The following is a 5,405-nucleotide window of genomic DNA, read 5'->3' as shown; positions in this document are numbered from 1 at the left end:
TTGCTATGTGAAGGAGAGTGAATCTGACCTTAAACGTGCCTGTTTGGCTGCAAAAGCAAACCCGGTGTCTGGCTCAAATATCCACATCACTGTGCGAGGCTTGGAGGCTGGATCAGATGAACCTCAGGAGAAACCAGCCTCAAATTTCAGATAAACAACGTCAGGCAAGCAGATGCACAGGACTTGCCTTAAGCAAGGTCGAATGTTATTAAAAGACTAGAGTGGAAAACAAAAGAAAAGAAGCCCATTTAATTAGGCATTAGAGCCTCTGATGGATAGCAACGGGGATCTGCAGAACTGCAGATGAAAAAATGCGATGCTTCAGATGACTCACGCATGAGCCGTGAGTCACCTATTTGCATTTTTTCTTCAGCAGCAGCAGCAAGCAGAGGTATAAAAATTAATCTGAGTTCTTAGGGAGTAGCCTGTTTGCAAATCACACAGAAGAGCCATAGAATATGGCTATTTAAATCAAATTAGAGTTATAAAATGCTGATAATGTAATTGCATACTCTAGTAATTACGTTCATATCTATATTCTTCTGATCACTTACCTTGTGTTGGGGAGGGTAAGTGTTTTATTGCACCTGATTAAAGATATGAAGAGTAAGGTGCAGCGCTGTCTTAGAAAATAAGGCCATTGACTTTCTTTTAAGTCAATATTGCTACTATTTAGTTAGTGGCAGGAAAACAGAGCTCAGTTTACTTGGATTTTAAATACAGCAGAAAAGCTTCTAAAAAGTCTGCTGAAGATGTAGTCTAATCCAATTCAGGAACTCTTACTGTTTTCTGTCTTTGGAAATGATATAGTTTGACATTTCTGATGTGTGGAGATGAAGGCAGATGAAAAGGTTTTGGCCTAGAAGCTCTAGAAGTCTCAGGCTGTAAGAGTTTCTTAGCGTCAGCTTTGTAAACCCCCGTGTACAGCAGATACAGCGTGATGAGGACTTTATAGCACCTGAGAGCAACAACTTCTTTTTTTAACCACACATGACTGCAGTTTGTTTTGCAGTAAAACCTACCGAAGCTTCTCATTAGACAAATATCATCTAAAGAAAAGGCAATTTTAATTTGTAAGCCCCTTTTTCATCAGTAAGGCACTAAAAATGATGTTTTCACATGTTCTTTTAAGGGGCATTTCTCCAGCCATCCTGTAACAAATTGTGGTAGAACCAGTGTGAAACAACACTGCCAAAAACACTTGCCTCCACAAGACCTACCTCTGAGGCCAGTTTGACATCCAGTTTTGATCATTCCACTGGTTTAGAGTTGCTTTTATCTGATGCCGTACATACAGCTGCTCAGATCCTTCTCTATTCCCCTGTTCTTAGGGCATGTGAGAGAGAGATGTTTCATCCCTGGGGGCAATAGGGCTCCTCGTGAAATGCAGTTGCTCTTTTGCCTCCCTCTCCCCTCGACTGTGCGTGGTTTTGCTAGTAAAAGAATACTAAAAAAGCAATTCAAGAATCAGACTTATCTTTATCCTGAAGGAAAGAGTTTGTTTTGTTCAGACCTGCCAGGTAGGGCCCATGGAGTTCTCTGATGTTAAATTTTTGGCTGACATAAAGCTACTTTTCAAGTCTCTGGCAGCACAGGAAGAATGTGCGTGGAGGTTTCAGTGCACAACCGAGACGAGAAACCTCACCTTCCTACTGCTGTTTACTTCCTCAGCACATCTTGGCAGCATCCCCCTGGTTTTCCTGCCATGTTTCACGTCTCCTACATTCATCATGCTGCTCCACAGCCAGCTCTGCTTTGCACAGACCACCCTGCAAGCCTGACCAGGGCTTCAGGAGCTTTCTCGATGTGCCTTCTGCTGGCCTCCAGCCTGCTTTATTTGTCCTGCCATGCAGCAGATGCAGAATGTAGGTCAGGCAGAGTGTTTACTTTCTCCCATGCTTTGGTTGTAGACCAGGTGCATTGAGCAACCAGCCTCGCAGGCACAGTCTTGCTCCTTAAATCCCCCTTCCCCGGGCTGCGTTTCTGGGGCTATCACAGCAGCAGAGTGACTCGCTGCCATCTCCATGTCCCCAGTTCATTTTGTTCAGGAACAACAGCAATGCTCTGCCAGAACCTGTGTAGTGATTGGCCCCCTGTACTTGGCACCGGTGAGGCTGCACCTTGAATCCTGTGTTCAGTTTTGGGCCCCTCATGACAAGAAAGACCTTGAGGTGCTGGAGAGAGTTCAGAGAAGGGCAACAAAGCTGGTGAAGGGTCTGGAGTACAAGTGTGATGAGGAACAGCTGAGGGACCTGGGGCTGTTCAGCCTGGAGAAAAGGAGGCTGAGGGGAGAGCTTATCGCTGTCTGTAACTGCCTGAAAGGAGGTTGGAGCATGGAGGGTGTTGGTCTCTCCTCCCAAATAGCAAGTGACAGGTCAAGAGAAAATGGCCTCAAGTTACACCAGGGGAGGTTTAGATTGGATATAAGGAAAAATTTCTTCCCGGAAGGGGTTGTGGGGCATTGGAACAGGCTGCCCAGGGAAGTGGTGGAGTCACCATCCCTGGAGGGGTTGAACAGATGTGGAGATGAGGTTCTTAGGGACATGGGCTAGTGCCAATGTTAGGTTAATGGTTGGCCTTGATGATCTCAAGGGTCTCTTCCAACCAAAATTATTCTGTGATTCCCTGTACCAGGATCTCATTTGACAGACTGTGTATTGCCCTGGCCCTGCTTCTGATGGCTTGTCCTCATCTCCCCAACAGTGCTACGGTTTGTAAAAGGTGCTGCTGACTCTTAACATCCCTTAACACTGTCTCTCAAATTACCTTCTTCTTTCCTGGGTTCTATCACATTCACAAGGATGAGGGTTCCCTTCTGCACCCAGCTGGCAATGACCTTGCTCAGCCTCTTCCTCTCTTCAGCTGGCTGGGCTATGATGCTCTGTCTGAGGTACCACTGATATATTGACATGATGTTGGCCATGGTGCTTTCCTACCAAGACCTGCAGAAGATACGTGTCTGTTTTGAGTGCCCCCATGCCTGCTCCCATCTCCTCCTCACTCATTGCCTACTTCTATTTCACCCAGACCTTTATCTCCACATATTTGGCCTCCTAGAAAATGCTTGCTGGCTTTACCACTTCTCCTTCTCCCTTGGGTTTATGTTTCTCTTCTTGTTTTCTGGAAGAAAGAGATGATACATGGCTGGAGAGAGGACAGGAGGGAACTGGAGGTGGTGCCCTTATGGGCCAGCTGGAGGAGAATTCAGTCCACCAAAGGAAACAGGAGGCAATGAGTGATGGACTTGCCCTTTTTGGAGAAGTGGAGTGACACAGCAAGGATTCCCCTGCCTCCTTCCACTTGAACTTCCAAAATTGCGATCTATCCCTCTGAAAATGTGCTCAACCCCTAATTAACAAAGTCTTAGTTTGGAAAGCACCCAGCTATCCAGCCCACTCATTACCATACATAGATAATTTTGGCTTTATTGATTTTCTTTAACAACAGCAAATACTAGTCAGGGATGATAATATTGCATTTAATGATAAAAAACTGACATGCCTTCATGGGGAGCAAAAAAAACAACAACAGCAAACCCCTTATTAAAGTGCTCTTTAGCACTTCAATGCTAAGGAAAAGGCAGCAGAAGAGCCAGCAAGTGTGAACGGAAGCTGGACTAACTCAAATGGGAAGCTCAAATGACAGTTGCAGCTATAGCCATGGGTAGATGCCACCAATGTGTTCCCCATTCTTCTGAGATCTTCAGATTGATTGAGACAGATGCTCTCTGGAAGAGATGTTCTAATAAATTATCCATCCTGTGGCTTTCTGCTGCCCTCTTGTCGCAGCGCCCAGTAGCTTCTCCCACATTTTGTGCCTTGTCATACATCTATCACGTGCTGTCACACCTCACGATGGGGTATTCATGTTAGGCCACTCACCTGGAGGCCACGTGTGTTGTCCACATGGAATGGGAACACATCACATCACAAGTTCTTCTAGAAGAGGAGTTCAGCATGACCGGTTTACTTGAACATGAAGCAATGGGTGCTGTATAGATGGAACAAAATGAGACGTCATGGTTCTTGATGGCCTGGCAGTCATTGGCATTTCTGGCTTTAATCACTGGCGTTCATTAATTGATTAAGCGTATATTACTGGGTGACGTTGGCTGCGGTCTGGCTACGTTACAGCATGCACTAGATAGCATTTAATTAGTTTGAAGTAACGCACACCTACACCACAAGGGTACTTAACCTTGTCTTAACTCTTTCTTAAATTGCTTTAGCTTCTGCCTGGAAATTACTAAATTCTGTTGTAATTGATTTAAGGAAGGGTTAAATTGGGTTAAGTACCTCTCCATTACATGCTCTTACTGCTTTAATTTGGTCAATTTAAAATCAATTTAGAAAACTTGCACTGGCTAGTTTAGCTAATGTAGATCACAATGTAGATATGGTCAAAGAACAAAATAATTCACTGAGTCAATCATTTTTTATGGTCAAATGCCAGATGGTCTCTGTGACTCAAACTTAAGTTTTTGGTAAGCCTGAGTCTGCTGGGGCTGAAATTGTATTAAATTGGAAACAACTCTTCTGTCCATGCTGCCTTAGACTCAAGCCTGGTTGGGCTTGGTCTACTCATTTGACACTAGAGGTGCTGCTAGGCAGTCGGGAACCTCAGCGTTACCCTGTGACCCTCAGGACAGCCTGCACCCATCTGGTCTGCTCCAGGCCTCAGTTTTGCTCCACCAGGACGCTTGTTGAAGCAAGAACCACCATGCAGGTATTTATTCACAACAAACAGATGGCACAGTTGGTGAAGGTTGGACCTGAGGCCCAAAGCACCCTCATGGCTGTAACACACGATGTAGAGAGAGTATTTCCATAATCACCCAGTTCTGCAGCTCCTCCCTGACATCGCACTGGGATGCTGGTGGATCTAGACAAAGCAGGGACCACCAGGTAGCACTCAGCCTAGGTTCACCTCCCCACTGCTGGTGGCAGCCCACGGACAATGGAACCTAGATGGGAAGAATCACAGGAGATCAGTCTGCAGGACTGAGAGAGATCATCCATTCTACCCCCTGCCTCCAACCAGGACTGGCTATGGCAGTGGCATTTATGACACAGGGGTGATCAGCTAGAGACCAACCTGCCAAGAAAGAGATGAAGGTGATGGGGAGGAGAAGCTGTGAGGACAACTGGGCAGAAACCCTGGGGCTCTTGTCCCACAGCCCAGTGGTTTGGACAAGAAAGTTGGGAAAATAATTGCAGGCTGTGCTGAACCCTGAGACAGGACAAAAACATGATGAGCACCAAGGGAAAGGCCCAGAAAACCAGGAAAACCTCATTGCTGGCTGCAAGAGTCTGTAACATGGCCCAGAATCAGAAGAGGAGACCAAGGCACATCATGGCACGGAGACATCCTGTTGCAAAGCCACCCTCCTCCAGAGCAAGAGGTGG

Source organism: Patagioenas fasciata, chromosome 4 (genome assembly GCF_037038585.1).
Source record: "Patagioenas fasciata isolate bPatFas1 chromosome 4, bPatFas1.hap1, whole genome shotgun sequence".
Classification (NCBI taxonomy): Eukaryota; Metazoa; Chordata; class Aves; order Columbiformes; family Columbidae; genus Patagioenas; species Patagioenas fasciata.
Note: the sequence above shows the minus strand (reverse complement) of the source record.